The following is a 13,033-nucleotide window of genomic DNA, read 5'->3' on the forward strand; positions in this document are numbered from 1 at the left end:
TACATGAAACGCTTCAAAATTGACATCTATCACCACCAAACCTTCAGAAGAATAATTGTCTCAATTTAAGCTGGCTATGGTTGACTCACAGTGATCAGCTCAAACCTCTGAGAAAGAAAATTGGCCATCACAAGAGGATGGGTTCCCTCAAACACCACAACTCTCCACTGGGCTCAGGTCAGATTACTCTACAATTGTTCACATTATGGAATGAAAAAACTACTTATTGTATTGAATAAATAATGGCAAATAATAAGCATAACCCAGATAAACCTGTAAAGGTGAGAGATGGTTTAGTCTTCCTCCTCAAGATTCTTTTGAAGATTTACAAATGAGCTTTATACAACTGCCCAAATCCTTAGGCTATGCATATACATTAGTTGTTGTTGGTAAAATTTCTGTCTGGATAGATGCTTTTCCATTTAACATTGTCACAGTTGCTACAATGCTATTAGATCTCATACTACGAAATGGAGGAACTCCTTTCATGAAAACAGTCATAGAGAAACTATTAACCCATAAAATTCACTTTCAGTATTACTCCAGTCATAAGGAAAAGCAGAAAGACTAAATGAAACACTAAAGATGACACTGTCCAAATCAGGTTAGCAATTTTACCTATCTTACATCAATCTTGTAAATTGTACAGTATCTGTTAGAGATGGTAAAACAATATTCTATCTATTAAAACAAGTTCATCACTGGCTGGAAGGATTGGTTGGTTCAAGAAAAATTTCTATTTATAGTTGTGTTTATACTAATACAATGAAGTTGTATAGATTTCAGAAATTATTACTTCAATGAACCAGTTTGGTGGCTGACCCATCATATAAATGTCATATATAATAATATTTAAATAATGATTCTATGACAAAGTAGATCAAATTCCTTATAGTCAAACCTTCTCCTCTGGAAAAGAGGAACAACTGCAAGATGAACTTTGACATCTTGGCCACATCCCCTACAAAGCAGAGTGCTATGCTATAGTCCCAAACTGAGTAACTCACAAAGCAGAGGAGCTTGGATAATATATTTCTAAAATGGGCACCACACAAACACTCCAGCCAGCCCAGTACTTATTTAACCCTCAAACCCACATATAGCCATCCAATCAACATCACTGGAAAGCCTTGCTTTCCTAATATGGAACAGAGATGGTTCATGATTTTGTGGTTATAGAAGATCTCAATTTCTCCCCACCACACCCCAAACTTCTTTTATGAGAGCCTCCAATATTTGATCTTTTATTTTATATATATAAATACTATTGTTATTAAAACAGGAATAGAGAAACTAGTAGAAGAACTTGGCTTGGCTTAAAAAATGTTGAGTTTGTTGGATTTACATTTAAGTAGGCCCGAAAAATTATCTATTTACCGCAGTGGAAAGTCAAGTACGTCTTTAATATCATCCATTTAATACCATTTCCTCTTGCCATCCATAAGAAAAAGACTTTTTGAAATTCTTCTTGAGTTAATTACCATGGCTGAAGGTTCAATTTTTGTGCTTTTAAATGTAAATTAAAATTTGAATTCACTTGAAAAGCATTGGCGTTTTCATATGACTTGAATGTTGAGAATGATAGTTTGGATTTTTTTTGTCCTTATATATACAATTCAGTGTAGTGCCAGTGTACCATCTTAAGTTATAAACATTCACAACTATTTTTTTCTTGGTAAAAAAGTGATAAACTACTGCTAAGTTCATACATCACAGTTTTACCACCAAACTTCTTTTCCATGCAGATCTATTTTTAGTACGCTTTCTTAATAGAGTAATTTTAAAAAACTAAGTTTTGAATCAGAGAGGCTTACAATTTAAAGCTATCCATCACTAGCCTTTTAAAAAATTTTTGAGATGTAGCCTGTGATATGAGTAATCATGAATTATAATTCTGGATATTCACACACTCCTTAAAGGGTGTATGCTCTATCATGAATTCTGAAGGCTTGTCCACATTCTTTGATTTCCTAGCCATCCACATGAGTCATGCCTACAACACTTTTGTGTACATAGAAATTTTAGCAGTAATGGAATATGTACTGTTCTAGAAATCAGAGACCACTAATCTAGTGTGAAATGTAAGAATTGTTCTTTGCTTTTGATTGAAATAGTTTATCAGTATGCAGTTTTCTGCTGTACCAATAATTACTGAAATGGAGGAATAGCATTAATGATTTATGTAGAGTATGATAGGAATAAAAATGCTTGAATTATTAACTTACACAACTTGACTAAGGATGAAATCTATGTTTAGGATTGTGATTACAAAATCATTATTCGTTTGCCACTTTTAAAGAAGCTATTAAAGACTTTGAGAACTAGCTTAAATGTTCTATCTTGGGACATACTGCAGATGACAAATTGAGTTTGGCTTCTGATACTGGGAAACTGGGACATTCTGTTTCGGGATTAGATACCAAAAAAATAATAAATACTACTCTTAGGCCTTCTTAAAAGTGGCTCAATGAACTGTACTCATATACATGTATTTCATGTAAAATTTATGGGAAAAAATTCTAAATCTAATTTAGAATTTGGAAATTGAAAGATATGAAATAAAATTCTGCTTAGTCATTTATTCAAGGTCACACAATTTGGCTTCTAAGCTAGAAACAGAAACTCACAGTTTCCTAACAACCATCCCAAGCTGCTATACGGTTATCTCTAGAAATTCCATCTGTAAAATTTCAATCAAGACAGATGTATTTAAGCTCTTTGAAAGTTTTGCCTGCTCTGTAATTCCACATTTCAAACTGATTATTATATAGTAATTCACAGTAGATTTTTTTGGACAGAACATGCTGGCACAGCATTTGGTACCCTGTTGGAGCAACTGTGACACAAACATTCAAATAAACTAACGTTCTAGCCTCAACTGACTCGTCTGGACTGACCAATATGATCTTTTCCTTAGAAGATAAAAATCACTTTTTAGCTAGCAACATTGGGAGCAAAAGGCTTTTCTAGTTTTTTTTTTTTCTTCTTCTTCTAAAAATGACACTCACATCTATAGCTGTATATCTAACATTCTATGTTTGAGATTTTGGAGCCAATGGGAAAAGGAAGGAAGATGGAAGAAACATTTCAAATCATATTAAATGTTTACATGGAAATGAATCACATTTCAACTGCTTACTAGCTGTGCGACTCTGCAAAATTGCTTACCTTCTCTGTGTCCCAGTTTACCTTTCAGTAAAATGAATATGATATAGGTTCATAAATTAGTTTCCAAAACTCTTGGGTCTAGGGGTGTTTCAGAATTCACAATGTTTAGGATTTTAGAAAGTGATTCAGTGCGGGGCCAGCCCGTGGCTCAGTCGGGGGAGTGCGGTGCTGATAACACCAAGGCCACGGGTTCGGATCCTATATAGGGATGGCTGGTTCGCTCACTGGCTGAGCGTGGTGCTGACAAAACCAAGTCAAGGGCTGAGATCCCCTTACTGGTCATCCTTAAAAAAAAAAAAAAAAAAAAAGTGATTCAGTCCGGATACCATATATTTTCATAACAATCACAACAGGATCTCAGGCAGCATATTAAAATATTAAAATTGTTACAGTAAAATAAATATTTAAGCTAAGAGGGATAATACAAGAAATAAATAACTTTACATCAATTTAGGTCAGATTTTTGCTTGTGTGGGGAAAAAAACCAAAACGAAGTTTCCGAAGATTTATGGCTTTAAAAATTGTAGGTAAGTGATTGTAGACCTGAATTAATATGTACGACATAGGTTAACTTAAATGGATAAGTTATTTTATGTAAAGCAATTAGAATAGTAACTGGCACATAGTAAGTGCTCATATGTGTTAGCTATTATTATAATTTTATATATCTCCTTTCATCTTGGAGATCTTACACATTGATTTAATCTGCTTGCTTGCAATTAAATATGGTCAGATAGGCGAAGTTTTACCCCAAATGTGTCTAAGACATATTTGGCTGGTTCATAGACCAAATTTGTGTTGTAAGTAAAAAATTAAAAGTCAAAAATAATAAAGGCATTAGCAAAAAACATGTATTTTCAACACGAAGCACCTGCAATTACCTGTAGTTGCAATTATCTCTCTGTAATATTTTAGATATTAATTGTGTTATATTCTCTATCAATAATCTTTAATAACATTTTTTATATGGCTAAATTGAAAATCATGCAGGGTTGCCTTTGTCACAGAATATAAACCTGTTTAATTAATAATGGCAATTATAACTGTTAAGAGAGCATACAAAAATTCTCAAATGACACTTTAGTGCTGCATGCCTTACAGATGTATTGCCAAAAATTGAATTACCTATCCTTGTTTCTTTATCCCTGAAAACTTTTTAGATACTTCTATTACTTAAAAAATAAGATTTTTAAATATATAATATGAAATAAACTTTATCTTCCCTCAAATTTAATTTCAGAGACATCTTTAAGTAGGCTAATGCAGACACCACTTAAAAGGTAAAAGTGTAGAATTCCATTTTCTAAATATATTTTTATATTAATGTAAACTAAGAACTTGGACATTTTGGACTTTTGGACCTACTTTACTGAGTGTTAAAGACATTATTTTTCTTCTCATGACATAATTACCAGATATTTCCACATAAATGATTTTTTATTTTTTTAATTTAAAAATTATATATTGACCAATAATAATTGTATATACTTATGGGGTACAAAGTGGTCCTATAATTTTTTAATGCTAAGGTCAATTAATAGCAAACTAGTAATTTGGGGTCATGAAAGAGTTAAATATTAGAGGAACTTGTAGATTTTGAGACACTATTAATCTGGCAGAAGTAAATTATTATCATTATTGTTACTATTCATGTTACCTTGCACTGTGCTAAGAAATTTATGAATAATGTCTCATTTAATGCCCTAATGAATTCTATGATTCCATGCAATTCTATGATTGGTTGAATAATAATTATATGAGGATGACAAAAATAGTAATATTAATATTGTTTAGCACTGTACTAAGACCTTCACATATTGTCTCATTTAATTACCTTAACAACCTCTGCTAAAATCTATTATCTTACCATATCTTACCATTTTACAGGTAAAAATATTATTATTCCTTGTGTCCCTTATTGATATTTAGTAAATTAATTTCTATACAAGTCAGGATCTATACATTTCATACATAAAATAGTATTCACCCAAATTAAATTCCTCAAAATTCATTCCTTGTGTACAGAATTTTGTGTACAAACTTACTACCCCAATTGATTCAAGCATGTTGTTTTCAAATAGGAATGATATTCATTACTTATTTGATGAATGTTTCTTTTAGGCCAGTGACTTATTTTACAATTACAAAAATGAAAAAAAAATCAAAAGTTATCAAACTAATGTATAATAATTTTCAAAATAAATTGCAGCTAAAGAATAGCTATACTTGTGTTTTCTTGTCCTACAGTATCAAAGGCAGACACAAAAGGGTTCTCTCTGCTATCTGCTGACCAACAAATTTTTGTACAGTATTAATTCTGCCAAAGAATAAACTGAGTAACAGTATACTCAAAAAGACATATACATATGAATGTTGTATTTTTTCTAAATATTAAAATCACAGATAAAAATGCAGAATTAGAAAAAATTATTTAGAGTTATAAACTATTAATGTATTGGTACACATCTTTCCAATATAGTCTTTTAGATTCCAATCACTATATTATAAACACCTTTCAACATCATTAAAGATTCTTCTAAATCAGCATTTCAGTGGTTTGTTGTTGAGTAATATTTTATTACAATGTTGAGCCATAATCTTTAAGTCAATTTCAAATTATGACTTTTCAATAAGAGGTAATATAATTTCTGTGTATAAATTTTTAAATATTTTTCTCATAAATTTTTCTTTGCAAATTTTTGTTTATACAAAATATCCATAAAGAAATTCATCACACATTTTATGTTAAATATATTAAGTATTTTGGAAACTTTAGCATATTACCTATCACCATAAATATATATCAGGTGGATGTTGCAAAGTATTCTATTTTGAACTTTTAAAAAAACTCTTTTAAAATACTCAAATAAACAATTTCAGTGCAAATGAAGTGTAGAAAAACAGTGTTGCATAGTTCTGAAAGAGAGGGAAAGAAAAGGTTATTTTTTCAATCCCTTCTTACATAGGTTTATTGAAAGATGGAAGTGCCTATTTAAATTACCAAAATTGCCAACAATTCCAACTATTTTATCAGCACCACACTCTACCGAGTGAGCCACGGGCCGGCCTTCCAACTATTTTAAAAGAAAAAATATTTATTTTTCTAACTAATTTCAAGCATTTCTTTTCAATAATACCCGATATATTATAGTATGCTTTTAAAAATTTTCAGTTTTCTAGAGGCATCCATTTTATCCAGATCTTCCAGAAAGGAATTCTGCTTTCAGAAAATAATTTTAGGGCCGGCCCGGTGGCGCACTGCTACAGTGTGCCACTTGAGAGCACAGCGGCACTCCCACCGAGGGTTCGGATCCCACATACAGACCAGCCGCTCACTGGCTGAGGGAGGTGCGGGCGCGACACTGAGGGTTGCGATCCGTTGCCGGTCACGAAAAAAAAAAAAAAGAGACAAAAAGGTAAAAAAAAAAAAAAAATGATAATAATTTTAATTTCTTTATTTAAAGAGATTAGTACTAGGTGTCAATATGACATTTTAGATAAAGTAATTTAAGCCTTAAAAAAAAAAGTATGGAAACAAATTGGAGAACCCAAGAATGTGGGTTTGATGGGCAGTGGTTATGGGGACTAGACTATTTATTTCGTAAGACTGCCTCAAGCCCCCTTTCCTGTGCACATAAAGAATGATTAACAATGCAATGATTAAATTCAGGATAGCTGAAAAACTGCTATTCTCCTGACATTGAAAAAGAAATCATTTTCTTGGAAAATATGATAATTGGTCTTTCTTTCTAATAGATATGTCCTCTTTGAACCAAAGCTAGACAATTGTTAAAGCGTGTCTGGTCTGAAGAATCCTTTATGGAGTTTAGAAAAGAAAGGAAATGTGATCTTTCCACCTAGCATCTATTCTTGTTTTAAAATTTCTTATTCTATATTGCTTTATAAAGACTAGTTTCCAAGGTCTGCTTTTTTCTAGTAATTGAAAAGTGTTTAACATGGAGAAGTTGTGTTGAGTGTCATAAGAGAACTGAGTTTAACATGGAGAGGTTGTGTTGAGTGTCATAAAAGAATTGAGTCTGTTTTATCCTATAGTGCAGATTATTCTTTAAAAAGAAGTGTACATCTTCCATTTGGGGGTTAAAGTAAATGAACCAGAGAGGTGCTATCGAGTGAAGAAAAAATAGGATAAATAAATTTAGGGGTGGGCCATCATGTGCATAGTTTATTTGGACATTACATTTTGTTTCTCATAGAAGGCTACTTCTTTATCATATATATTTTTTTTTTCCTTTTTGTCCTTCCTCGTGTCCGGCAATGGATCGCAACCCTCAGTGTCGCGCCCACACCGGACCGGGACCGGCAATGGGATTGCAACCCTCGGTGTTGCTCCCACACCTCGCTCAGCCAGTGAGCGGGAACCGGTCTGCATGTGGGATCTGAACCCTCGGCGGGAGCGCCATATACAAAATATAATTTATATCAAAATTCTTATTACTCAGTAAGCATTGAAGCATGTTGCCACATTGGGTGGGGTCAGTGTCAGAGAGAAGATAAGACATCTTAGATGTATGTTTAGGAGGTGAAATGAATAGGACTTGGTATTTAATTAATTGAAAGTGGGGTGCAGTAGAAAAGGAAGAATTTCAGATGACTCTCCCATTTGAATTTTGTGTGAAATAGTAAAATGAAGTCCTAAGAAGGGCGTGTGTGTGTGTTGAGGGTGGGAGGGTAAGAACCTGGAAATGTTACCATATCCAGGGTTCTGCACAATCCCTTGGGGCTTCCCTGCACCTTATCTATACGTGTATAAATTGTTTCTTTATATACCTCTTTGTTTGTCTGTATTATCTGTTTCCTGCCAGAACCCTGACTGGTACAATAATTGGTACCAGAAGTGGCCCCAGGAAACAGAAGTTCAAATTTGGGAAATATATGCTCACATATTTGAGGAATATTGGGAAGAAATGGGGTATAAATAATTCATGACATGCACTAACATTATTATTACTCAAATGATCACAGATGTTGGCATGTAATGAACTGTATATGAGAATCGGGATATTAAGTGATTATGAAACTCAGTTGCTATGGCAAAAAGAGTGATCATAAATTTTTTTCTGGCTTCTTCTGATGGTTCAAGATAATTTAGATGTTAATACTGTACAATTAAAAATTTAAAATATCTGGCATGGATGATCAGAAAACCTAAAGAGAAGTCTTGAATGTTACTCTCATTTCCTATGGCCAGAAGGAAGACATGGGTGAGAACAAAGTTTAAGGTCTGACTATGAGGATTTCAGAGTTTTAATTCAAATAAATTCTCAACGCTTCTAGGTTTCTTGTGCTGATAGAATAGTACTGGTGAGAAAAGGGTGGAGTTTTGAACCACAAGACAGGGACATTTAAACAGCACGGATGAGGCTGAGACTTTGATGTTCTTCTTGCTACCCCATCAGTTTCCTCAAATATAAAATGTCTAGAATAAAGAGAGAACAAACCTCATCTGAACAAAAGCCCTTTAATGGCTGCACTTGACTCATAAACTTTCTTCTCTTAATCCACCTATAATTGCTTCCAGACCTAGAATAATTGAAAAGTATAAGGATTGCTGCAAGAGGGAGGGAATAGCCCATACACTCAAAGGGTTTCAGCACTTCACCAATCTTTATTGTCCAGAGAATGTGTGTGGTAGTGGATTTTAAGGGACTCGACCAAAGAGGATAAAATATGAGGCGCAATTAGACTGAATTCTTTGTCATGAATACATTCATCCAGAATTTAACATATTGGCTTATGCATGTGGAAAAGTCATTACTAACGTGATAAGTTGGCTAATTAAAGCCTGGACTCACCAATAACCCATATTTTATAAAGTGGATATACCTGAACTTTGCTGGCGTTCTCTAAGAAGTACAGAGGCTCAAAAAGACAGAAGTGTTGGAATAAACCTGCTCAGTCCCTTTTTACCATACCTGAAAGAGGGATACTTGAAGATACTTACTTCATCAAGGCACTAAGAAATGTGTTACTGATGAGGCTGCCAGCTTCGTAGATGTTTAATAAATATTTCTTGACTGACTTGTTGAATGAATGAATGAGTGCATTTCAGTTATCTATTCCTTAGGTAGACTTCCATGATATCTCTAATTAGTTAGAGAAAAGATTCTTAACACTTTTGTGCCATGGACTTGTCACAGTATATTTTTCAAAGGTTAAACAATACGATTATCATAAAATATTGAGTGAACACCTGTCAAAATTTATTAAACCTAACTTTCCAGAATTTTAAGCTGGTTCAAAGGAACAGGAGTTGTATTGTCCTTGGAAAAATAATACTGAATGAGCTTGCCAGTTAGATACAAAACTAATAATATCTTATAGAGCAATAAAACCATAATTTGTAGAGTTATATTTTCTACTGAAAGAAAACACCAGACAAAATACACAAGCTAACATGTAAGATCACACAGTCTGTGTTTAGTCAATAGTAGATAATGATTTAAACAAACAGTAGAATTATTGATTCCCCTAGATAACAAAATAATTCATGGGTTGATCCGGTAAATAATGTTCCAATATGACATTGAGAGGATATGCTTTATTTCTAAATCTTGGATAATTTTTTTAAAGTGTCCTCTTCTTATGATAATAAGTAATTTCCAAAAATTATTTCTAATCACAAAAATGGCTAGTTTTACTGTGTTTTGACCTGATTATTTACATGGGTACACTGAGAGGTGTTAAATAATATGACTCATAGAGTAAATAAAGGTTAGAAAGTTAATTTTTGTCTGAAAATTTCATAAGAAATACAAGATTGGACTTTTAAATTTCTTTTTGTTTCCTCTTTTCAGTCTAGAAAACCAAGAACTAAAGTCTCTTCATACAATATTTCTTGTGGTGCCTATAAATTTGGGTGAATTCTTCTCTCTTCAAGATCACCCAAATATTCTAAGATCCCTGGCCTGCAATGAAATGATTTTTCTTATCACTTGTGAGACTGGGACCTTGTAAATCTTGTAACAGGTGCCAGTCCAGTCTGGTATGAGGATGCTGTGTGTAATGGTTGTATATGTGAAGTGAAACACTTATTTCTTAACAATGAGTTCTAGAGACTTATTATCAAGCATGGCTCTCTGTTACGACCTTGGTCGCACTGTTAATTTGCCAACTATCTCCTGGTAAAAAGAAGGATGGACTCTAATTAATCCTATGAAATAAATGAATAGGAAGTCTCAGTAAGAGCATCTGTTTCTGAATTCTGAGAGAATTCAGAAGAAGTCAGTGAGGATCATATTATTTTTATGCACTGTTAATTTGCCAACTATCTCCTGGTAAAAAGAAGGATGGATTCTAATTAATCCTATGAAATAAATGAATAGGAAGTCTCAGTAAAAGCATCTGTTTCTGAATTCTGAGAGAATTCAGAAGAAGTCAGTGAGGATCATATTATTTTTAAAATGCTTCATTTCAACTTGTAAAAGCATGGTCTACTAAATAGAGGGTTAGAGATAGATTAACAAGAAAGGGAAAGGCTTCCTCAAAAATCCATCAAAAAACAGATCTCTAGAGATAATACCAATAGCATGCCAGAAGAAATAACCACAAATTATATGCATCATTAGTGTCTTTGACTCTGTAGAATTAATTCCTGTTCTTCTGGATCTGTTTTCTTGAAATTTTTGTTTCTGGACTAAAATGATTCCTGGAAATCATAATTCCATCCTCTAGTGCAATCTGAAAGGTCTCTGAGCAATGTCCACTTAAACTCCAAAGCCTGTTACTATGAGTTTAATTCTAGAAAGATCTCTAAAACAATCCTTTAAATGAGTCTCTGAGACTGACTCAGTTTTTTGCTTGTAGTGTTTAATAGAGGCTTCAAGAAAACATGAAGGAAAGAAGAAATTACCAGTTGCTGAGAAGACTGAATGTCAGTAGTTAATTTATTAGAGCAACCAAAAATATCAGAATGAGGAGTGGTCACCAAATGGTCAGACCATAAAACCAGATTCCCGTTCATTGATGCCACAGATAGAAAATAACTTACTGACCCTGCCCAAACCAAGTTTATGTACACGTTTCCAATCTGAATGTCCAAAACACACTGTGACCTCTGTTTTTATTTAACCCCTTTGAACATTGCTCCTACTTCAATTCCAACTTGCAGTCTTGAACTGGCCTATTTCTACTACTTCCAAACTTCAACAATTTTGAAAAAAAAGAAAAAGTTCGGATAATTTAGCCATTTGATTTCAAAAACTCGTTACAAAGTTTTTATAATCAAAAGAATGTGCTGTTGACATAAGAATAGATGTTAAGATGAGTGGAACACCATTGAATCCGGAAACAAATCCATGTATAATTGATCATGTTTTCGTTGTTGACAATGTAATTCAAAGGGGAGACCATTATCTTTTTAACACATGGTGCTGAATAATTAGAATATTCATATGCTAAAAACCAAAACCTTTAACTGTATAAATCTACAAATATCTCATAGACTAAATGTAAAAGCTAAAACTTCTAGAAGAAAACATATGCGAGTCTTTGTGATCTTGACTTAGGCAAAGGTTACTTCTATGACAACAAAGTAAACATTGATAAATTTGACTTCATCAAAATGTAAAACTTTTGTTCTTCAGAAGGCACCATTAAGAAAATGAAAATAAGTCACAGACTTGGAGAAAATGTTTGCAAATTATATGTCTGATAAAGGACTTGTGTCCAAAATATACAAAGAATGCTTACAACTCAGTCATAAGAAAACAAACAATCCAGTTTAAAACAGGGTCAAGGATTTAAATAGGCACATCACCAAAAAGATATATGGATGGCAATAAGTACTTGAAAAGATGCCTGGTGACATTAGCCATTATGGAAATGCAAATTAAAACCATGCTTACAAGAATGGCTAAAATCTAAAACAAACAATACCAAGGGTTGATGAGGATGTGGAGAAACTAGAACTCTCTGTCAAGAACTGTGAAGGATCTGATATTTTACTCTACTTGCAGGCTAATGAGTTAGCTTTCCACATTTTATGGATTCTGGTATAAGACACATTTCTGACTCTAAAACAAAGGACAGTTTGTTACTTAAAATAATAGCAGTAGGCAGAGCATTATCATCATTTCTTTGCACCAGTTCTCTGAGCCCTAATTCTCACAGGGAGATGTAGGGATGGCCAGGTGGATGCTGTGCTCGCAGTGGGTTTATATCACAGCTGAGGAGCCCTGAGCCTATGGAATCTGAATCTTTCGTAACAGGCTGCAAGCAAATCTGTTTGACACTTGCCCCAGAGGGAGACATTAACTTTATTATCCTAAACAGTAAGCAAATCTGCTCTCTTAAAGCTGTTCACTATACAAACATTCTTTAAAAAGAGAGACGTAACAGGCTGCAAGCAAATCTGTTTGACACTTGCCCCAGAGGGAGACATTAACTTTATTATCCTAGACAGTAAGCAAATCTGCTCTCTTAAAGCTGTTCACTATACAAACATTCTTTAAAAAGAGAGAGTCTGAAACAAAAGAGAAGTTAATTTCTCTGCTCAAAAAATGTGCAGAAACATGAAAGGTACATGAGGATTGTCTCTAGTACCCTCACAAATTACTGGTGAGAAAGTAAAATGGTACAGCCGTGTTGGAAAACTTTGGCAGTTTTTTAAAAAGTTAAGCATACATTTTCTTTACAATTAGGTGAGACTAATCCTCCTAGGTATTTACTTAAAGCAATGAAAACATATCTATACAAAGAGTTGCATGTGAATGTTTATAGTAGCATTATTCATAATAGCCCCAAACTGGAAACAGTTTGAATGCCTGAATGCCTTCCAACTGGAAAGTGTATAAATAAAATTTATGAAACTACTCAGCCATAACAAAAAAAAAAAAAAAAAAAAAAA

The sequence above is a fragment of the Galeopterus variegatus genome, unplaced genomic scaffold, assembly GCF_000696425.1.
Source record: "Galeopterus variegatus unplaced genomic scaffold, G_variegatus-3.0.2 Scaffold1041, whole genome shotgun sequence".
In the NCBI taxonomy this organism is placed as follows: domain Eukaryota; kingdom Metazoa; phylum Chordata; class Mammalia; order Dermoptera; family Cynocephalidae; genus Galeopterus; species Galeopterus variegatus.